The sequence below is a fragment of the Tribolium castaneum genome, chromosome 5 (genome assembly GCF_031307605.1).
Source record: "Tribolium castaneum strain GA2 chromosome 5, icTriCast1.1, whole genome shotgun sequence".
Classification (NCBI taxonomy): Eukaryota; Metazoa; Arthropoda; class Insecta; order Coleoptera; family Tenebrionidae; genus Tribolium; species Tribolium castaneum.
This window is the reverse complement of record NC_087398.1, coordinates 9,140,347-9,165,371: the sequence shown is the minus strand read 5'-3', so window position 1 is coordinate 9,165,371 and position 25,025 is coordinate 9,140,347. Positions and strand designations below refer to the sequence as shown.

The following is a 25,025-nucleotide window of genomic DNA, read 5'->3' as shown; positions in this document are numbered from 1 at the left end:
TAGGAAAAAAGTGCGAGACTGCAAGAGCGTCACGTTCGGACGCTAGAGCTTTTGGATGAAAGTGAAATTGTTGGGTGAGGCGATTGGAGCTTCTGGGTTAACACAGCTGCACTGGAAGCTAATGTTAATTACTAATGTTACACTTGTGGACTGAACCAGTCGTGATGATAGTGTGTGGGCCGAGATGAATATTTAATACTTACAAAATAAAATTAAATATTTACGTACCGATAAATATTTTTTTTTGATTGGTAAAGTTTTGTTAATGCAATTTTACGCATAAAATTTTTCTAGAACGATTCATAATTACCTACCAATAAAAAAACATAATATCGAATGTCAACTGTTAATATAAATAGTTGGTAATTATTTAGAAAAGAATATTTCTTAAAATAAAACATTGAAATCTCAAATTTTACGAGAATATCGATGTTTGAAGGAATGTGTGAAAAAAAAATGTCAGTAATAACTAATTTTATGGAGTTACTCCAGAAACAACTTTAAGGATTAAGCAACACCACGAACAAACAACACATTCGTTCTTAAATAAAGATTTCAACATTCACTTTTTTAATTTTTTGTTTATTCCTGAAGGTATATTAAAATAATAATAATCTGCATTAAAAAAACGCTCTAAATATTAAATCGAACGCATAGTAGAGCTATGTAGAGAAGCAAATTAGCGATCACCATTTAAAATTTTAAAGTAAATTAAAAAATCGTTTCCAATAAATTGGGTAATAGAATGTCTAGACTTGAAAATTATTTCATACTTTAATCCTTTTTAGAAATAAAAAAACTGTGTTTAAACTGTGGAATACAAAAAAAAATACGTGGCCACTTAATAAAAATAAAAAATTTAAGCCATGTATAAGAAGCACGTTATTTGGATGAATATACTTTTGATAATACTCAATTGAATATGAACATGTAAAATCACTTTAGATCAGACAAAACAGTTAAGCCTCCAGTTGTTTGGTTCTTGTTTCGTAGTTGTTAATAAATAATTTATGCTGATTTCGAAATCATGTTTCATCATTTAAGCTGATTTAGAACAAAAACATTAATATCAACAAAAAGCCACTAGGCGTTGTTCATTGTAAAATCTGGTGTTCTACAAAGTTATAAAATTGCAAAGTTGCGCTATTAAAGAGTTGATTTCATTACATTGATGCATTTTTTAATATTTAATCCAGTTAAATGTATTGGAACGTAATTATTATAATCATAAAATATTTAAATATTATTTTATAAACATGTCCATTAGCGTTTACTCGCTCATCCACTCTCTCGTGCTACTTATCAGATGAGATAACTTGTAGGAAGAACATGACATTTTTACCAATACCCATACACGATACTAATAATGGAAATGGAATAGTTAATCGGCGCCATTAAGCATCACTATTGATCGGTCTTAAAAAATAAAACCACAATCTGCACAATTGTTTTGAGAATTTATCCTCCATAATTAATAAAAATCTCCCCAAAGCACATCTGCAAAAATTTCTGAAAGTAGGCTATATGCAAATTAAAACTTTGCGCTTGTACATTCCGGAAATGCAGCTTTTGATGCATAATTTTCAAATCGCTTCTACACTGATTCATTCTTCCATTGAATGCCAATACAGCGTTCGATTCTCCAAGGTGGGCCGGCCACGAAATATTTATTATTGTAAAGCTATTACGTTGCCTTCACACACATAAATCCAAAGCTGACATGAGCTAAATTGACAAGACGACAATTTTTATTGGAGCGAGCGATTAATTTTAATTTAGTAAAAGACGCTTTAGTTAATTCTGCATTTTGTCTAGTCGTCGGTCTACACAATTAATTCGCTATTTTTATAAATAAATTATTACGTAATAGCGACCTATAATTTGGTTCATTAATGTTTAATTCAGTTTGGTTCTCGCGTAAATGAAACTAAAAGCGAATTTTATTGGAGATGTGTTTTACATCAAAAGGCATGTCGATCTGTTTAATGTAAAACAAAATTGAGAAATAATAAAAATATCCAATGTTTTCTATTATTAGGATGGATGTTTGCCAAAAACTATTTCTGAAACCGAAATATCGCACATACCGTGCATTTGCCGTAATGGTAAAACAAGAAAATCTCGACAGGAAAACTGGGCGAATGTTTAAGCTTCAAAAAAGTGATAATAATTTGCTCAGCACCTATGCTTAGTAATAATTCCAGCAAAAGTAATTGTATGACGGCTATCAGCAGCCCATAAATTTCCAAGAATAGCTTGAAAGTTTTCAAATTTTTCCTACAATAACGCGCAATCTTAAATTGATCAGAATTATCCTGAAAGCTTGCCGCCGAAACATTATGGAAAATAATCTCTAAAGCAACTAAACGGTTTTGTCATGATATTTCTATTTATTCGGAGGTAAATACATCATAAAGTTGACAGGACGCACGCGATGAATTTAAAACAGGCAGAAATTGATTATGGTATTTTTCAGGATCGTTAAATAAAGGAGTACTTAGTGGAATACGTGCCGCATTTTTATTGATCGTTCTTTCGAATTCAATTGGTGATTTTCTTGAACAGAATTTATTGAAATTTTGACGAAAACGATGCAAATTCAATTAGTTTGACGGAGCAATAACGGAAAATTTACTGGCGAATAAGAGACGAAAGTACAGACTTATTCTAATTTTACTTCTGATTTCTATAATTGCCCTAATTTATCACTCCGTTAATTTTATTTGGGTCTAGTTCAAAATTTTGTTACACTTTCACTGACTTGGAGCATTTCGTTTGCTTATTTTTAGCAAGGTGTTTAAAAATAATTATGACTTAATATTTATTTCTGTTTTATCTGTTGTTTTATGTATTATTTCACTTCCTACTGCAACAATTCGAACAAATTTTAATTATTTACGTTTTAGCGCCGCGAATCCAGCGAATGAATTCAATTTTTAATTGATTGCGTCACCGTGACAAAATTTCCTGCTATTTTATTCAAAGTGAATAAAATGTGATACGGTTTTATTTATGTTTTAAGGCACACTGTTTATTTCGTTCTAAATTTACCCGTCAGTAAAACAATTTTTTAGTGCCAAAAGATGCGGTAATAAGGTCATGTAAATTAAATTGGGGTATGCATCATACTCGACATTGTTGCTTTGTATATTTACGAATGCGTGAACTTTAAGCAAAGTTCGTTCATGAAAATATTGTTATTTATTAGCCTGGTATGCTAACTATTAACATTAAAACCAGTGTTAAATACGAAATGCGGACGAGGATGTCTTTAATGAAGCAATGATTACATGGGAGTGTTAATACGGAGAAAGGATCGCACTATGATCAGGAATGAGGGTACAAAAGGAAGCTCAGTTCCTAAGGCGCTGCAATTTTACGTACTTATATGATTAAAACAAAGTCGATAGCACCAACGAAACTGTTCATTATTCAAACCGTTGCAGATCTCTAATTGTCTAAATATGAGTTATTTATTATATTATTATTATTTTAGAGTAATGCATATTTTATGTTCCTAATCTACACGCTCTCCTTCAACTTGTTATAAAGGTGCTTCAGCAATGATTGTTGATTGCACAAAATGCCAGATTCAATCATCATTAGTGTAAAAACCAAAAATTGCCAAAATGCATTAACTTTATGTTTTCTTTTAATTAAAAGTAACCAAACTTGGTATAATTTTGCAGGTTTAAATCTTTTTCTGTTTTTTTTGTTTTACGTTTGTTTTTTATTTTCTTTCAGTTACATATGTGGGCTTTTAAAAAATCACAGTGAGAAGTATTGTTTTATTGCGCTACAGATGACCTAGTCCAGTATTGAATTTCAATTGCAGCTATTACTGGAAACGGTAAATCAAAATTTAAGCTTTGAGTTATTTGTTATTTGTGTCACTAGGTGGACATCTACAACATTTAATTTTTAAATGTGTTTACATGATTTACAAACAAATGTGCACGGACCTATGTTGCGAGTAGACCTGGACAGATTTTAATTTTATTTTTGACGTTTTTACCATTGGTTCGTTATTTACTCATATTTCATTATCATCCCGTATAACACAAACAACTTTATCCACTGATGTGACATGTGATTGTGAAGTCTAAGATTATTTTGATCATCCCAGTTTATTTTCTCTGAAAGTAAGGAAAAGGAGGTCAGAGCTATAGTTCTCCACATGCGGTAACCGCTCTGTTAGTTATGTTAAAAATTAATAAAAATCACTACATAACGACTTGCAGTTAAATTACAGTGCCTCTTAAAAATGGAATATTGCTGAAACTGTCCGTGTCATCTCTCTTAGCAGTTTGAGTAGTGTTTGCTATTTTAATTTGTTATTGTTACAGTGGTTAATGGAAATCATTTCCGCGGCTTTGATCATTTGGATAAATTGAACTGCTGAAAGTTAAAAATAGCGGTAACAAATGAAGGTATTTTGGGATAAAAACAACGTAAATCGGTGACCCGCAAATTATTTCTGTTCTTGATAGCCACTTACTAAGGAAGTGTTGAGCGAAAGATTGTAATAAAGTTGAAAATACTTTTACGCTGTAAACCCAAAGTTAAAATAATTTTACATTTGGACTAACTACACAACCTAGCTTGGTTAACTTTTAATCAAGTTTTATTATCATTGAAGTTATTCGCAACAATAACTCCTGTAAGCAAGATTTCATGTCTTAAAGTGAGCACGGGACGTATGTTCTGGAAAGGAAAAAGCAACCTAAGCTTGATTTTATTACGAAAAATTAAGGGGTGGGGTATTTCTATTACAAGCCCTACATCTTTTCGATGTTTGAATTATTTATTTTCCGGTTAATTAGTTGATGGACTAAATGATGCCACAATAAATGTTTAAATTGCTCTTCAGTAGCTCCTGCCTTGTTCATACAAGGATTCAAATAGTCCGGCTTACAATATAAGCATCGCTAAAGTTCATATTACATTATAATTTTTATAAGTTGAAATTTTTTTTTTTCGACTACTGAAATAATAGTTAATGTCTCCAACTGCAATTTATTCTTCAAAAAATGTGAAAGCACAGCTCATACTTTCTTCTTCTACGCTGATTTTATTTTTTCTGTCATTCTTGGTTTTAGTGTAATGAATTTTTAAGAATAATGTGTTGTTTTTGGTGGAATATAACTATGTAAAGTGCTATATGTTTCACCACATTACCACTTTACAACACTTTGACTTTTGTGAAGTTTGACTGCGTGGTTAAAAATTGTGGGCCACCAAATTGTACACTTGGCTAAAGCTTTATAGTTCGAAGTTCGACCGGAATCAGGTTGTAAATAAAGTGTGGATGCATCTGTAGCGCCGTGCTGTTTCTCGTAAGCCCCCTGAAATCAATTTCTGCGAATTTCCTTCATTTTCATTACACTTCAAGAATGAGAAAGGTCAACAATCCCAAGTTTTCAGTCCAAGCGTCGTTCTCGCGTTGCACTTTTCGCTTGCATCACTTCTAATTATCAAGCGTGAAATGAATCATGTATAACTTTACCAAGGTGTTTATCAGTGATCGGGCAAAGGCCCAACAAGACCACAACACGGGATGCAACAGACGGTAGATTGTGCGCTTGAACACTACCGATGCTATATACAGAAGGACAAGTCGCACGCTGTTCCATTCAGTCGTCGCGGTCTGTCGTGTTCAGCTTGGAACATCCGACAAGTGGTTTTTCAGCACAAGCTTTCGACTTCATCGCGCGCTCACCCTTGTCAATCCACTGATTGATCTCTCTGCCGGCTTACCAACTTTATGTCTGTTATAATGGTGTGATTTTGTGTTTTTTTGGTTTTTTGAGTTTGGTCAACGTGTGTGCGGTTTTCTTTTGGTTTTAAAAGTTTTTCGTGCTTCGCAACACCGTTTCCGAGGGTAATTATGTCACTGATTTGTTGGTGCTTTATTATTTTTCCACAAGGATAACGCTGCTACCACTTGAATTCGGGTTAAAGTTTCTAATAAGTGTGTCATTATTGCAAATTGTAACATTTTTAATCCACTTGGATTTATAGTGTGTTGTAAAGAAGTTTATTACTGTCTGTCTAGTCACTCTAGTTCTATATTAAGCTCTCAATGTTGGAAATTTATTGAACAAAAATGGGCTTGCTATACTTTTACTACTTAACGCGTCTCGGTTAATATCCACTGAAATTTTGTCGTATACATCAGTTACTGCATCTAACACTTTCCTTAAAGTAAGTGGCGTTTTTACTACAAAGTAATGAGTTTAAAATTTGTTGTCGTAAGTTTTAGCCACTTTTTGTGGTGTTTTCCAAATCAATTTAAAAAAAATGGGCAGTCTACGAAATAAAACTCCGTCAAGGTGTTTTACATAATTAAGTTTGGGATAAAACTGTATTTTAAAAAAATAGCTAGCGTTTGAAATCGTAAACTTTTCAATTACAGAGCGTAACAGAGAAATTGTTTATGTATAATTTTTTTGCATTTTTGGTTTTTCTTGTAATAAAATTTAACAATGTTTATAAATTTTAGTCTAAATTATTTGATTTTCCAATGTAAGTAAGGCCGGTCTATCCATTTGTTTCAAACACCGATATTTGTTATGATTTTTTAAATTAAAAGACGCGTAAGTCCGATTAAAAAATCATCATCGAATTTTCTTCTGATCTTATCCTTTGTTTTGAAAAATTGGACTTAATTTTGGCGGCCGAATTATCAAGCTAGGCAACTCAACTTTTGAAAATAGCGCTCTTACGAGTAAATACATTTGAATTCATCGGAAAATTGAATTAGACTATTATTTTTTGTTCAATTATCACAAAGACCAAGGAATTCTTTTAACGTAGTTTTTTCTTCTTAAATATTTTTAGAGTTGCTTATGGTTTAGGCCTTTTACTATTTCAATGGAATTTTATAATAACGTAGACTGGTAATTACTTTTAGACAAAGAATCTTTGAACTATACTATTACCATAAATCTCCTGCAGTTCAACCGAGAATTTAACGCAGGATAATATTAAATTAAATCATTTTCAAATGAAAAAAATCTGTAGTACTATCTAGAAATAAATCAGCTTAAAAAATGACTATTTTTGTGTTTTTTCTGTAAAAGTCTAGAAATTACCCAGTTTAACTTTTTTCTCAAAATAATTTCTTCTCAAATAATTGAGCAATTCCTCTTGCTAATTTTATTAGAATTTTCTAACTACTAGTAGTATATTTCCAATAAAAAAATATAAAAAAGTATCCAAAACTATACTTGTTTTTTTTACATCATTTCATTTACGATTTACGCCATGTTCAGAAATGCTTAATTTCCGCATTACTGTGAAAATTAACAAAAAAAAAAAAACAAAAATACATGTGGTCTTTATTTACTTTTTTATAATATTTTGACACTACAGTTAGATTTAAATTATTGTTCATTAAATTTCATACCACTTAAAACTTCAGGTGAAAAAATAGAACGAGGAAATCCATGGAAAGGCTGAATATACCTTATTTATCCTTAAAAACGTATCATCCTGAACCATAAAGGATTTTTTTTAATTTTTCAAAGATTTTCTAATCTTGAAGAAACGATTTTAAGCGATTGTAGAAAAAACAAAAGTATGCATTAATCTGTATTGCTAATAAAGTATTGGTTAAAGTTTTTTTATACTTTTTATTTCTTTTTCTATATGTTTCTTACGCTTAGTAGAGATGGCTTATTCACAGATTTGAACTGAAATCACTTTAGAGTAATTATCTACAATATCTGGCGATAAACTAATTGTCAACTGAATAATAATTATTGTGCACACGTACTCCTTCTATTCTAATACAGTTATGATAACTAAAACAAATAGGCTGTGTCCGATGCGGTGCTAACGTTTTGAATTGCTAAATCTGCACACAAAAGAACATTAAAGGATAACCAGGTAGATGTTAAATAGGAAATTTTGAATTAAAGCACAGAGACACCGCAATATTCAAAATTCTTATCATGCTTCCAACGTTAAAATTTATTGTCGTTTCTGTATAATGAAACATACAAGGAAATAAGGAACAAAATGCGAACAATAGAATTTATCGCAATTCTCTTTCGCGACATGGCAAAGTGTGTGATAACTAGTGAATTATTTACAAAATTGGCGATTACACGCATAGCGAAAGCCTGGAAAAAGTGGTGGCTTCCTAATTAATGTGTCAGCTTGCAAAAACAACGACATGAAAGAAATTGGATTAAAATAATACACTGACTACAAACTGGACGATTAATTTGGGACAGGCTGTGTATAAAAATTGTAAACAACAACAGTTTTCAACATATGTTTTAATTTCAAAAACTCGTGGCGAAATAGCGACTATTTTTGTCTTCAAATAAATTTTCGTTGATTTAAACAAATTGGTTTTTCTTATTGCATTGCGACAGCTCTCTAATTGGTTACGTTACCTATAAATATCCGTTTTTAATCAGCTGCGTTATTACCGCTCATAGGAAGCACCAAGTCGCTCTATTTCCCAAGTACTGATAAACATGATTTTTTCACGAACCTAAGAAAAACGTTCTTGTATCTAATTGAAAGTTTGTCTTGGACCTATCGGCCGGAGGCGTGCTCTCCAAGTCGGTCTTTTGTTAGGAAATCAAATTTAACCAAATCGTGTTACCACGCATCGATTTTCTTTTGTTTCGGCTGCTCAACAACAGTTGTCTCAACGAAATGTGCTTTTGAGGCTCACAATGTCGGAACAATAACCTAAATGCACTAAATAATTCTTTTAAGCCCTAAATTGAAATATAAATTTCTCAGACTGTATTAGGCTCGTTGTGCATCCAAGTTCTGGATTCTATTAAGGTATCTCTCGCTTAATGCGATAAATTCGCACAAAAAACACAACAGAACAAATAAAATACAAATACGTGTTTCAGCATCTGCTCCTTAGAGCAAGCTAATGTGCCCCTATCTCCTGGTAATTATGACATAAGTTTGCTTTAAAAATGGAACAGCAATTAGGTCCATTCTACAAAATTTAGGGAAAGCAGTGTTTTCTATGGCGCACTAAAATATGAATTGGGGATAATGGAAATGGTAATTTCATTGTCCGCCGAGACTATCAAATTTGAAACCATAAGTGGGTAACTAATGTAATAAATGTTTCATTGGTGTCTTCTGGCGCGGGACAGCAATTGTGTCACAAATCATAATTAAAATGCAAAATAATTTTTTCTACTTTTATTTATTAAAAGTAACAACGAATTATGCGCGGAATGCAATTAAAACTAAAAACTAGTTGCGATTGCTTCCTCATCCCACATATTTTGATTTGACCTCGAGTTTAAAAAAATTATAATAACATATTGCTACAATAATGAGTTATTTTAATAATGTGATAATAAACGTTGAGCACGATTCTATAATTGTTTGCTGATTTTTCTGTAATTTCGTTGTAGTAAACTTATCTCATTTAACGTGAGTAAAATTGTAATGCAAATTCGCTTGATAAAAGTTAGATTTGTAGGCGAAATCTAGGGTACGGAGATTAAGGATGGAGAATTGTTTATTTTACAAAACCGGCGGTTGAAATCCCTTATTATAACACTTTTAAATATCGTTAAGAAGGGCTTGATATACGAATAAGCGCGTTATTGCCGAATCATTTCCGAAGAGGCCGAAACTTTTGGAATGTTTTGCCTCAAAATGTATTTTACAATAACAAAAATTAATTTTTACTTGTAGTATCTAATGTCCTGCTTCAGGACATAAATCTTTCAATGACACTTACTGTAAAATAAAATTCTGTTCTATGTTATGTGCAAATTGCATCGAAAATATAAATTTGAAATGAGTCATCTTGCATAAATTAAAATGTCATGCTTGCTTGCCAAAGTTCTGTGATAATTTATACATAAATGTTTGAAACTCAATTGTCCAGTTTTTTTTTTAAGATTGTAAAAGTTTTATGAAATTGCAATTAATTGGCAGTAAAGTTAATACATTAATTACTAAAGTGTTATTCATCAAATATCATTTAGATCTTCAGGTATTCTGACATGAATAAATATCTTGCTTTTTTAAGAAATGTCTTGCGATATTAATTTGTATTTATTTTATTAAGCCTTTTATTTTTGTTGTTTTAATTCGTAAATGACCTAATTAGATAAGGATGCTGTTAAAACATACAAGAAATTTTATCTTGATTAATTAAACAATGTGCAGATTTGCGGTCCAATTGAGAAATAAATTATGCTATGAAGTCACTATTTTTTATATTTATTTGTTCTGTTATACTACGACATTATGATATACAATGTCGTATAACGTAATTTTTTACCAATTTCACAACGGAGTAAGGGATCTAATTTGCTACATATTTTATTTCATCTGTAGTTTCAAAATTGTAAATGAATTTATGCCAATACGTTAATTCACAAGGTTTCTTTGTAAAGATTGTTTGTTACATTCTCATACGATGTTCCTGTCGTTTTTTAGACAAGAGAACTAGGAAAATTGCCCCAGTTTCGTATAAAATATTTAGCTTTAATCTTGTTTAATATTCCACTAAAACTGAGAAAGTTATAGAAACTGATCTTTGTTATAATCCGCTTATTTATTTAAATTACACAATTGTACTATTTTCATCGCCTATAAAATATTAATCAAATACAAGATATTTCTGTATTATGTTAATAAACTGTTTCAAGGACAATTATAATACTGTAAAGAATTCCGGGAATTGATGGGATTTGATTCGTTGCGTAATGATTCATTAACCGATTTACTTGTAACTTTGAAAGAGACGGATTTTTAAACAAACTTTAATTCTTTCAAAGATTCTACAAATGTTTACCCGAAAGTTAAATATTTGTTGCTAATGATCCATTTATAAAAATTGTGTTTTGCCGGATGCCGATTTTTTCGTTTTTAATTGGTGTCTTGTTTGGCTCTGCGCTAATAAAGAATAGTATTAGTTGGTGTATTTAAGGGTTTTGTGTAAATAAACTATTTGCATCTTCTGAATGTTACTCGCATATACAAAAATTGTTGCTCAAGGGATGGCGAAATGTGATTTCACTATTAATATTTACGAGACGAAGATAAAGCTCTGAAGAGTTCTTATACGAGTCCTGGTATTTACGAACCCATAGACATATTTAATAATTTTATGATTCAAAATTGGGAAAAATATGGGATGTAATTCTTGTATTATCGTTAGTTTTTGTAGAAAGCTCGTCTTTTTACTTGAGCAAAAGCTTGTTGCGGATGTTATTGCATTTGTGTAAATACTGTTTCAGGTAGCATCATCGAATACTTGTTTATTTAATACCATGTCACTGATTTTTGTTGCAAATTAAACATTTGCCCAGTTTTATATTTTATTTGAGACATTAACGTGTGTCCTCCGTCCGCAATTAGCCTATCCCTGCTCGCCTGTTCCAATTTTCATGCTCAAACATCATAACGAATCCGATAAGCTATGATAATTGTATTGAGTTATCTTTTTATTTCGTCGAGATAAAGTCCATACGTCATTGCCCTGACCAATAAACTATACTATTAAACGTTGCATTGTTAAGAAATATGAAACTGAGAGTCTCCGCGTATGGTAATCTTGAAAATTCTTTTCAGGATTCCATTAATTTCCCAAGAATCGGCTTTTTACGTCAATAATTTAAGCTCGCATATCGGACACAGAACGGTGGCTTTAAGCCGTTTCTTTTTCATTTTTCTGGTAATTAATTTGCATGAAAATGCAGTTGAAGAAAAAAATTCTTTAGCATAGCCATTAAGTGTGTTTAAAACGTTGTGAATATTTAACCCTGGCGTTACTTGCAGTTTAAACATCACTTAAATTACCTTGTTACTCTTGGTGTAAGGCCTGCTAATTTATTGCAAAGTATTTATTATTGCGTTGCGTTGCTCCACCGCTTCTTGTACAAATTATAAAACTTTTTGGCTTCGGCAGGACTGCAGCCGACGGCTTTATTTATTCATATGTACACCGTTTGGGAGGAAAATTTGAGTGAGTTTAATTTTTTGGTAAACTGCGGCTATTCTACTATATCAAACCGGAATTTACTCAGTTGGCTAATTGTGGCGATGCGAAATTTATGGATCAGATGGCAGAGTTGTTCCTACATGCATTACATTTCGATGGACGGTTTGCCAGGAAAAATGTTCTGTTGACTTATTCATCCCGGCTACGAGTGCACTTTTACTTTTTTAAACGTTGCAAGCAAAATGCTCAGTGCAGTTTATGCCCAAACTCCAATTTCGTCATTGAAATAATCGAAAATACTTACATTTCAATTTTTTTAAATTGAGTTCAGCGTCGACGGTAAAGTGTTGTTGACAGTATTATAAAGAGGACAATTTACAAAGATATATACGTACGAGATGTAAAGTTTCAGGCTCGTTGAGATCGCAAATGATACGGTTTGCCAACAGGGAGCTGTTATGAATAAGTTTTTGATTTATTCCCGCGTATTTTTACCGACCGGACACATCTGCAATTATTATTAAATAAAAACGGTGTGTTTGAGGTCATTGGTCTAAAAAATGGTTCAACAGCAACATTTATATTTCTATTTACAATTTCAAAATATTTTTTGTTTCTTTTGCTCATTTGTTTTAATGGATTAATTTTATATTAGGTTGACATTAAATCGGGAAACCGTTTCGTGTTTTATTTCAAATACATCAGCTTTTTCATAACCCACACAACCAGTTTAATATTTATTTTGACAAATTCTGGTGGAACTTTTAGTCTGCGATTAGCATAAATATGGATTATTTAAGCTCCGTGAAAAATTTATCGGTTTAAAAATATTGTAACTAGAGGATGAAAGTTAAAACTTGTTTTTCGTGTTGACAGATTATTGTAATAAAATTGTTACACATTCACCTGCTGTTTGTACGTTTTAAAAAAACAGTGGTTCTGTGAGTTTTCACCAAACAATTTTTGATAAAGAAATTCCATGTCCAATGTCGTAATAAGTCTGTTTTTCAAACTTCCTAAGTAAAACAAACAATTTCTGGTGTGATGGAGTATATTTTGGTGTGGTTTAATCATTTTCGGTGGCAAAAAACTACTCGGCGGTCCCTTTCAACTGATTTGTTACAGATCAGGCAGCTTTATTATGAGTCGGTTCAACGTCCTCTTGTTTAATATCGATACAAAAATATTTATCAATTTCCCTCTCAGTGTGTAAATAATTTGGTTGCACTTCTCACATTTATTAACTAAATATAACGTGTGAATGTTGCCGCTGGAAAGGTCTGATGAAGGATTAAAGGGACCTGAAATCTAATTATCACTGTAGGTTATGTTTTATTAAATCACAGTAATGTTTGCCTCTACACCAATATTAAACTCACAAATTTATTCGGGGAGAAGCGAGAATGCACAAGCCCTGTTTCACGAATTCAATTTCGCTATGCATTATAAATTTGGGGTGCAGAGCGCAATTTTTTTGGATTAAATCTAGAATTGTGCAGTTCCGGACCTTAATTGGGACACTCAAATTATCCGGTGGGGTTTTTGATCCTCCTAACAAACATGTAAATCACGAACAGTTTTTCATTTTGCTGCAGCGACTTACGACACACGTTCCTTTGTTACGAATCATGCTCACGAGTTTGCTGCGAGAACGAAATTTCCGTAATAATGTAGGAATGCCAATTATTATAAACATAAAGCAATTAAAACGGGCGTAACATGTATACCTGTTCCCGGCAATGAAATTAACTTAAAATTTTTCCCCTTTGTGCTGTAATATTAAGTTTAGCGAGTACTTGGTGTACATTTTAATTTCAACCCGTTTGTCAACCAAGAAGTCTAAATTATATCAGCTATATTTGTTTTCCTAAAGTATAAACTTAATACCTTGCAAATTACATTGTATGCTAATATAGAAATTTAATGGGTTCTGTATTATTACGTTTCGAAGGTACGGACTGAGTTAACCAATTTGAATACGGCTGCGTCTAGGGTCGAATTACTTGCTCCCTTGTGTAACTCGCAAATTAAATAATTTTACTTAAGGAGGTTACCGCCAAATCATTTGTTTGGACTGGGGGCTGGCGAGAGCGGAAATGGTCGGATTTCCCCGCAATTTAAACATAGATGGATACTAAAAAGCACCCCAAAGACGTGTTAAATCGATGGCTTGCCATAATCATTCACTGGGTGTTTTTCTTATTTTTAGTTTTGGACACCGTTTAATCCATTCATTTTTCCCGAATTACATAACTTGTCACAGAAATTATTGTTCCTAAGCCCACTTATCATTTTTATCTGTATTTGTTTTACAATAGTTTTGTTTATTCTTCACGAAGAGTTGATGCTTCCAAGGGGACTAAATTAGTTGCAATCGATCTAACAGAGTGAAGGTAGCAGCGTTATGTGCTTTGGAAAATAATAATAAAACACACCCAAACAAACATTTCGTGTTGGATGGTTTAAATGATGGCGTGTTTGTTTTTTCTACAGAGTTAACAACATGTGCACATCTCCAGTCTAATCAGCTTATTGTTATTAGGAAAAACTCTATTAGCAAGTGACCCAAAAAATGAAGAAATATATTGTCTGCGTTTCAGCTGTGTTGTTAGCTTTAGCCAAAAGTTCAGGTAACTATCTTTAAAAAGTGTATGTGTGTACGTAAACAAAACTGAACACGGACTTCTTAGTTTTCATTTAGTTCACAGTAAATTTGAAACATATTTCGGTGACAAGAAAATTGCACTGCACCGACGCTAACATTTGTGTGCGAGTCGTTGCTTTGCTTTGGTAGAAAAGGATTAAAAATGGGGCATTTCTTTTATCCACCACAATGCTGTTTATTACGTTTCATGCCACTTTGCGAGTTATGTTAATATCTCTCAAAGGGCCTCGACGTTTTTGTGGTTGGTTAATTTATTGCCTCGCTGCGCGTTGGGATAAATCTCATCCGGACACATATTGGACCTAATGTCTTTGTTAATTGGAAAGTTTCGCAGTTTTTAAATTTTTACTGCACGCATAATTTCGAAAATTATTGTTTCAATCACTCGTACATTTATTTATGTTATGTTTTCAAGAAATTTTATAATTTCAATTTCAACCATGGAAACTTGACACGTTAATAAATCTTTTCAACGCCTACGTGTGTATTTCGCAGAGAACAACTGTTCTTCCTCGTAATTTTTGTTTCCGTTGTTTTTTAATTGAAAAGTGAGAATGTAACACCGGTGTACGTTTCCTGAAGCAGAAACTATCATCTTACCTTCTTTGACACCAAATTAATTAACTAGTAAGTCATAAAAATTATTATTTAACTTTTTGTCAAAACGATATTTTTTTATTTAAATATTACCTTGTTCTAATAATAATATCTAGTAGAATATTTTTTGGGGTTAACCATTGTTAACCCACATGCTGCAATTAATGTCAAAAAATAATAAATATTAATGAATATAAATTGAGTAGTTCGGATATGTCAAATAAATACAAACCTATTACATTATACAGTTACCATTTTAGAGTTGTTTGGGTGTAACGCTAGAAGATTGGAAATGCCACCTGTTCCGTGATAATGAATCTGCATTTTGTCCAAGTTTGTTTTCTTTTTGTTTTCATGTGGTAACAGGTGACTGTTATGTAAGCGAATTAAAAGTTTCTCTTTTTATGTTCTCATATATCGGGTGGTGTTTTTACGACCAAGTCTTTTTGGACTTCAGCTACTCCGTGAACACTATCACTCCTTCAGAACTTCTATTATTGTGTTTTCTAGTATAAATGTTGGACTTGATAATTTTAGGATAAAAAATCAAACCAAATGAAAGAGAAAAAATCTGCAAATGTTATAACTAACTCTAGATAAGATGGTTAACACACCAGATCTTAATAGTGCTAGCTGTTTTTTTCATTAACATCTAACAAAAGTTCTAAGAAAACTTGGAGCTGACCCCAACCAAATTTTGACTACATTGTTTGAATCAAGGAAGGAGTCACTTCTTTTTAATTCAACAATTTTTTAAATTTAATATTATGCAGATGATAATATGTGACATACAATGTTCTCGTGCAACTAATGAATATGCAGACACAACAATGTATAATTGCAAATTACGGTTGATTCAATAAATAGCTCAATTTTGCGATTTTACCGCACTGTGCATTGTAATACAAAATCAGAAATAGAAGGACGTTCTACTATATTTAGAGTATGTAATTAATTCTAAACGTTTGTCTATTACATTTTACTCAGCTACTACTACATCGGAAATAAATTAAACGGGGTCCTGTTTGCCATAAAAAATTAATTACTTAACAGAATCACGTTTTATTGTGCTACTGTAGCATACAGGGCCCGAAGTCAAAATACAAAAATCAGCGTTCCTGAATTTTAACTAATAAAAAAGGCTTATTTATTAGCTTGTTACATTTGTATAGTTTACAAGTTGCAAAATCAGTTGCCGTTTGAAGCATCTTTTTTAGAACACTTTTATATTAATTTATGAATGAAAATACAAATCAGTGGGTAAGTGGATAAGATTCTTATTAAAAATCTAAACAAACCGTTTGAAAATAGTGTGTACAAGCCTTAAACGTTTGTTCGTTTCTTTATTTTATAAACCGAAAATCATGTCAAGGTTATTAACCTGGAAAGATATTGCAGGACTTAGAGGACACGAAGTATATTTACTAACTTTATCACATAATAAAAAAACTTTATAATACAAGAATACCTTTCCTGTTAACTGATTCTACGTTAGATTGTATAATTTTATGAAAACAAAGTTTTCCACACTTGCCCCAAAGACAAAAACAAAAATCAAAATTTTTATTCATTTAAACCGACTCATCTTTTTTAAAATAAGTATGCGTGAGATAAAACCGGTTGATCTGTATTCTGCCATAAAATCTGTCAGCGAAAAAATGTTTTGAAGAGTTTTATTTGAGTCACCAGCGGGCAAATTTAATCTGAACTGAAATTAGTTAATAAAATTGCATTTTGATTTATTGGTGAAACAAAATCAAATTTAATTATCTTCATTTCACGTACATACTATTTAAGAATAAATTTTTATGTTCACATAAAATATCGAGTTCAGCTCATTTAATAGCTCCATAAAAATTAAATCTGTACGTAAATGACAGTTTAAAAAAATATATGGTGCCTAGTGTAAACCGCGGATTGGACTATTTTTAACAAAAGCCCAAGACACAATAACTCGACTCGAAAGGACGGGCACTTTTCTTATTTCGGACACACTTTTATTAAACTCTCATAAAAATGCACTTACGACACCGCAGCTCTAAATCCATCAGGGTGCTGCAGAATGTCATTAATACCCCGTATAATTCGAGCTTTGCCTCGAGGCTGACAAATTATCCGGTTTAATTTACTTCTGATCGTGATAGTGAATTTGACGTATTTATAATGAATCCAGCTGAGGAGTGCAATTAGTCTTTCGGTTTCTCCGGAAATGCTAATTTTTCTAACGTGATTTTTTTCATAATTTTTTTAAATTCAAACAACAGTTTCCTGTCTCCCCAGTCTTAATGAAATTGGAACCGATCCTCAATTATTTTTCTTCCCGAGCTGGTTGCTGAATTTCGACAGAGCGAATAGTTTCACGTATAGTTTGTCAGTTAAAACGGAACCCTTTTCACAATTTACCTTTCCGAATGTTTGTAGCAGACGCAATTAACGCCGGGTGACATTCCCAACATTGTTCTATTTATAATCATTATTTGCAGTGGTTATATGAAAGAATGAGATCATATCGGCCACGTGCGTTCAGCCTTGAATCCAAATTGAGAATCTCATGATAATATAAAAATCCTACGCTTTTATATGCACGGAAGATCAGTCATAAAATTAATGGAGATTTAAAAACCATCATTCATTGTTTATTTTTACAATCGTTAACGCAACGTATTATTTGATTTTTTAAACCGGACTTTTGCAAAAGTAATAGCCAATAAAGTCAAGTAGTGGAATTAAATAAGGTTTAAACAATTTAAATTTGGTGGTTCAAAAAATTTTGTGTCGGCCCAAGAGACAACGTGGCAGAATCTTTCTTTAGAACATGACGCATAGGACCGCCAAAGTATGTAACTTGTAAGGTTTCGGCGTAAACTTCTTCAAAGGTTTGGCACGAAGAATATGCCCCTACATAATTTATTCCAAGCTGTGTTAAATTCCGTTTCAGAGAGGAGTTTAATCGAATCCTTAAAACTTAACTTATTTATGAAATTTGAATGTTATTTTTCAAAATGAAAATTTGCCAGCTTTTTTAACATTCAGTTCCAACACAATTTATTTTTATCATGCAACGGGCTTCAATCCGAGGGTTATCATCAACGGAAAAAATGCAAAATCCCGAGAATACTGCCAATAAGAGAGTCAAATCTGATTTGGCTAATTATTGTTATCGGTCTTGATATGTTTATTACCGGTGACGGATGACAGAATGTTATCTATTTGCTGTAAAAATCCGCAAACATGATGGTTTATTCATCGTACGTCACGATTTATATGAAGCCGTAACCGCTGTGTAGTCAACGGTCGATTTACAATGATAGGATGACGAGATCACTGAAACCGCACGCGTTGAATACTAAAGCAACAGATAGTGCCCGAAATGCGGCCGCAACCGAGGAGCTTTCAGCTCCAGCTTCGATTACGGCCTGTTATCGAATCGTTTACCTTGAGCCTATAGTTAGTTAACATGTAATTTCGGGTGATGCTCGCCTGCCATAGTTCGCCGGAAATTAGGATTTTCACAAATCGGTGATTACTTTCGATGACGCATTCATTTCTTACTCACAAACCATTCGGTGATTGAACTGTGGCGGCTGAAAGCGAGCTTTGCAATTTGTCGGCGTTGCCGCGAATTATCATGCACCGTCTACTGTAATGACATACCTATTCATTTAACACGGGATAAGGATCTGCATTCATATCCTTCGGGAGTGCTTTTTTGACGCCGGGAAACAACGCAACGCGGAAGGAAGCTGCAATCATTTTTTAATTCCTGCTGGTTTTTAAACGGTTTAGAGGGCGAGTTTTAGTGAAAATAACTGTTGCGGAAAATTAAAAATACACAAGTGATAAACAAACGACGCTCTTACCTCTTCTTTGTTCATTGACCTATGCTTTAATAAAACTCAAATTCTAGCAGTACAAGTCGCCGGCGTAGCGTGTAGGTAATAAGTTGGTGGTTTCCGGCATACTGTTTATTTTTTAAAGGATCTCGCTATTCTGCTCACGTGAATTGGGGTTCAAAGCTTAAATGAGAATAGTTTATTACTTTCAAGACTTTGACTCAATTTTTTCTACCCAAATCATTACTAATTAAGCAATTACAGAAACAGAACGAAAAAAAGTTAAATTTGCAAACTCAGTTTTTCGTATTTTTTTTACATACCGAGCGAACAAATTATCTTTGATTATTTAGAAAGTATTATTAGAATTCATGTGCTGTTCCTAAAATGTTAAATGTTGGTAAAAATTACGAATATCTAAAAGTTAGGATTCAAAACGACGTACAAATAAAATTTTCCCGACTTCGACAATTCCGTTAATGTCGCCAGATTGTTCCATTACCGAGCAATTTGAAAAATTGTTGCATTTGTATAACGATTAACATAAGAAAACAAAAAATACAGGCAGATAGAGCGTTTTTAAAAAAAATCAAACTTTTACCTATTTGCACTCTGCCCTATATTTTTCAAAACGTTACAAATACCGGAAAAATGTTAGGAAGAAAGTTGTAGAGATTTTTTTTAAACTGTGTTACCTACTCGTTAAGCGTTAGCCGCAAAATTATAATGGTGAAGCGTGGTATCAGAAATTAATGTATTTAAATGACCGTTGAGTTCAGTATCTGTCCACATTTTAAATTAAAATCAACCCTAAAATATTTACGCGTTGAAAACGAAGTTACAGGTGTGTTGACATTGCAGTGAGGTATTCCCCATTTATTTTCGAATATTCGTTATTTCCGACCGTCGTGAATAATGAAAGAAGCGGTTTAAAGTTAAATAATTAATGGACATGGAATGACACTGGAGATAGTCGGATTTATTTGAAACGAGTCCGGATGAAATTTACAAAGAGAGTCGGTTTAGCTCCGGTTTGTTTGTTGAGAAAAAAATCGCGCCCACCGAAAATTTCCAGCTATAAGGTTTCAATTATTTCGGTGGCTAGTTAACTTGGATTAATAAAACCCGGAGGGCCGCTAAATAGCCAAATCGAGTTTTCCCGGACGTGCAACATATTTCGCGATTGTCACACAGAACACAAGTAACGGAAAGTTGAAAAACAGAATGCTTTTGGGACGTAAGAGGGACGGAATCGGGGCCGAGTCAGTTCAAAGGTTTTGCGGTGGTTTACTGTAATTGAGTTTGTCGCCTAGCATTCGTCATTCCCTCAGGAGGAGGATCCACTCGTTCCTCGCATCCTTCTTTCAGCACGCTCCTTTCTGCTGTTATCCTTGTAGACCTGTCCCATGGAAACTAGCTTTTTACATTACAGCACTTCTTGTGTTTGTTGGCGTGTGGCGCCGGAGCGAACGCTGAAAAAGGTTTCTGCTGCATATTTTTTATCTTTCTTTCCTTTTGTGCCAAACAGATTTATCTTGGCTCAAACATCGGCTAGCAGAGTAACTTGTCATTCACTTGAGCAAATTTGACGTCCGCAGAACAACCCGAATTAGTTTTCATTAGCCGCAAGAATGGGAGATATGCGGAATCCGGTGTATTCAAAGCTCCAGTAAAAACCGCATTTTTTCAATTCAAAGCTTAGATCTCAAATTCTCTTTTCATCCACATTCATTTCATTTTTCCGTGAACATTTATTACAGCACAACACGAACAAGTGGCTTGTTTTTTATCATCGGGGAATATTTTTAATTTATCGATAGACGGCTTCGTTTCAGCTTCTCTATTGCAGTCGAAGCTTCATAATATTGGATCCACGTAAGAAACATAGCTTCGGAAAATTAAATCCGGAACATATTTACCAATGGAAGACCTCAATATATACTCTAAACATTGTTAGACGTCGTGATGTTTCCTAGAATCTAATTTCCTTCTTTTCTGTTGAGAGTCTGAACTTTGATTCTGCATTTTAATGGAACGTTCACTTACTGAACTTTGGTCATAACATAGATTTTTTACCGAGATTGCACTGATTTACCAGCCTTATCTATGTTTAAATTCAATTTCAATAGTGAATTTAAAAGTTAAAGTAACTTTGGTGTAAATAGAAGGGTTTGTATGAAATGTCGATCTGCAAGTTTTTGCTATCATAAGACATAAAACTATTTTAAAAATATGATAAACTTATGCTTTGAATTAATCCTTAAATTATAAAAATTTGTAATTCGTTTGGAACAGCTGAAAAAAGTTGTAGGTGCTAAAATTTTGTTTAATATTCATGAATAATGATGTTCACATATGAATATTAATGAAGATGCTTTAGTCTTTGATTATCAATCCAATCTGTGCACAAGCGTGCATTTTTTATGTTCTACTTATTTTCGGGTAACTACGAGCAATCATCTTTTTTTCTTCTTACGAATTATAATCCGCACTATTTTTCCAATTGGTTTTTGGAAAGACGTATATTGTGATGATTCCAGATCTGGATTATGTTCTTTTCTCTATGAGATAGATTAGCTGTTAAAAAAAATCTGGACGGACATCAGTCAGCTAACTTTTAATGCATTTTAGGACATAAAGACGCTTATATTGAATTATTTTTGTTTTTTTTATAACGATGTGCTACAAAGTAAGCTTAAGTCGATTTCTTCTGCGGCGTTAAACAGTTAAAAAATGGGCTTTGATTTTCTGGAGCATTTTTCAAATAAACAGTCTAAAGTAGACCAAGCGCGTTGAAAAACTGAAGGACCATAGCCATAATTGCTTTTTATTTATCTTTTGAATAAAAATTTAACAAAAGTCCATTTGTCGGAAGCTTGTTACGGGATGTCAGAATGTGTATCAGCAGGAATTGTTCATCCAACAATTAATATGTCATTTTGACTACCTGTCCAGGGCAGATTTATGAGTTCGTAAGAATAAGTCATTAGTTTGGAGAGCCTGCGGCTTTTTCGCTTCTACTTCCGCGGAACGCCAAAGCAGACTTCCGGCAGTCTTTCTCGTACTGTTTCCTTCAGTCATCGTTTCCACCCGCCTACAATTCGCAGTCCTCCATTATTTATTACTTATATTGGAAAGTTACAAGAGGTTTTTGTGTAGACGTAAAAAAACGACCGACAGATACAATACAAACGGGCAATTGATCGACGATGCTTAAAACGGAACGGATTCGTGGCCCACCTCTGCATGATTGTTCCTTTGGTCCCGCTGAACATTGTTAAATCGGAACGGGAAAAGTTCGATGAAACGTCCGTGGAAAAATATTCATCCGAAAATAACCCGAATTTACGTTGAATAAATAAAGCGGGATCATCCGTAATGAAATTCCGTGCTCTTTGATAATCTTAAAAGAAGAGCCGATTTTCTAATAGGATGGTTAAAGAGCCGGCCAACGATTCGTGAATACACCCAATGATTTTATAATGTGCATTTGAATTTAGTTATGTCTGCAGAACGTTCACTATTAGTTTCAGGACATTTGTTTTGTGGAAAGCCGGCCATTATGCTAATGAACGATGATGATCCGTGTCGGTGCGCGATATTCCCTTTACATTCCCTACCAAGAAAAGTCTTGTCATTTTTTTAACAGGCATTATAAATGCCACGACAATACCATAAATAAGGCTTACACGGCACGATTAGCCCGAACTCGGGCTCCGTACTTCGGCCCAAGTTCGATTTTCGAAAATACACTCAATCTTAATGACGGAATTTTTTTTATCGGAATTTGTTAGTCATAGGTGTAATTATGGGAAATTGGTTTTAAAAGAAATTTGATTCTTTAAAGTTTTATTCGCTTGTCAGTTCATATTTCTGTGGCGGTCGTTTTAACGTTACCTGTAGTGATTTCAAACTTGCTGTAACATTTTTTACGGCACATTTTAGGTAAAATAGTAACAGGATAGTTTCTTAAAGTTCGCAAATTTTTAAGATATGTATTTTAATTTAGCTTTTAACTAAAAGCGCTTGCTCTAAAACAAAAGTTTTGAGCTTATACAAAACAACGAAGAATTTTTAAGTCACTGACAGGTAAGACCACTAAATGGAACTTGCTTCCTGCTTTAAAATATCTGTCCATATCATACAGACAAAAAATGTAAAATCCGTTTTAATGCTAAGGGCCAGTTTACCATTTAACTGCATTCTGTTATTAGCATTTTTTGAACTTTCTATGGCCCCAAATCATTTATTTTGAAAACATGAAATTTAAAAAAAAAATTAACTAAATATTTCTTTCTTTGTACTTTTATTCATATAAGAAAACTTTTTAAGCAAAAAGCCACCAACTTTACGACCAAAATGCTTGCAGGACTTGAAGCTGAAAACGATTTTGCCCAGCCGACTATTACGGTACTATCAATTACGGTATTAAGGAAAATTGCTAGGTATTTAGCAGACACGTAGCCTAATAACAGAAATCAATTTTACGGGAGTAATTACCTCTCATTAACTAATATTCATACACGCCATCATCGTCCACAGCGGTTGGAGGTAATAACAGTTGTCTGTAAATAATTCGCTACTTAAATGGTGGTTTAGCTCCACCCCTACTGCACACAGTCCGAACGATGTGCTTATTACTTTCAATTAGTTTTATGTGTATTTCAACTCTGATTGCCCGCAATTATGATCAACGGCTCGGAAGCTTTTTCCATAATTAAAATTTCATGCCGGAAAATTACACGGTATGCTACTGTCCTTTGTTCCTGCTACGAGATATACAATTCACTGGCATAATCAATTTATTTTCTGGGGAAAATCAATTCTGAATAAAAATCTTTCACGAATCTGTAGTCTCTTATGTCTCACATTTTTCGGTGATTCACCAATCTATTATCTAATTAGGCTTGTTCATAATTATTTATAATGATTTTTTAATTTCCCATATTTCAGATACTTGATTCCAAATTGAGAAATTATAACAATTACATTCCTTCCTTGATCTAGACCCATTACACAATTAAAACCTCGTTTAAGATAATAAACCTCCACAGATAAAATAAATTAACATCGTGTATTTGTCACTAAAACAGTTTTGAGGATTTGAATGTATTGCTACTCATAAATAATTTTTTTATGTTATTTTTATTTTTTGTCGGTATAATGACCAGTTTCATAGCGCTGTTGTGTTTAAAATTTATTGGTCAATTATAAGTTTTGGTAGTAAACAATGTCCCTTTAAATAATATTGCAGGTAACTAAACTATACAAAGAGGGTAAATTGAATAAGAATTTATTATTCAGGCAGTAACAGAATTAATTTGCAAAATGCATTAAGATTAATTAGTTTAAATTTTTAAAATTGAATTCTCTCTAAGATCACTTTTATAAAATCTTCTTGTAATAAAAACCATCGAGGAGGATCAAGCTGAAGAGATTCGGTTTTCGGTCCAAGTTAAATTCACGTACTCCAATTTCTCTATCTATCGCATTGTCAACATTTACACGTTACTTAATCTTGTCAACTGATTTTGTAACGAACAAACCGCATGTATCTTTTTTAAACTCCTTACAAGAGTCATGAATCAAGTTCATAGTCGTGATTATCGAGTGATTTCACAATAACACACCCACGATCCTGGACTTAACTTATGCACAACTGATCAAATATTCTAGTCTACCTTGCCCGTAAACTTGTCCTTGCTCCAACAGTCTAGTCTAGACGAAAACACATTCAAATGAAACAAATCAATTGGAGTGGATTGTTTAACGCGACCACCTTTAACAGGACGTATGTTTTAATCCCACCCTCGTCTTAAAAACTGTCAAGACGCATTTAATTGTGATGAAACGACAAATAAATAGCTTTGTAATCTGTAAATATTGGCGTCGGGCAGCAATCACACGGGCATTGTTTGCTTGAGGTCGCGTTGTTGATTTACCATGTGTCCAAATGAGGTTTAAATAAATAATTTTCTAT

At 33.0% G+C, this 25,025-nt stretch overlaps 1 protein-coding gene across 36 annotated transcripts in view; it reads left to right on the top strand.

Moving 5' to 3' along the window:
• Nucleotides 1-25,025, top strand: part of LOC660769 (basement membrane-specific heparan sulfate proteoglycan core protein) — a 122,952-nt gene that overhangs the window by 60,625 nt on the left and 37,302 nt on the right. For 5 of the 36 annotated variants that reach the window (XR_010334263.1, XR_010334262.1, XR_010334261.1 and 2 more), the window contains exons 1-2: nt 5,598-5,881; nt 14,444-14,580. The exons of the other annotated variants lie outside the window; for them this stretch is intronic. The gene's annotated coding sequence lies outside the window, so the exon portion shown is untranslated. Of the gene's footprint in view, nt 1-5,597; nt 5,882-14,443; nt 14,581-25,025 lie in introns of those variants that run through there. 36 annotated transcript variants of the gene reach the window in all.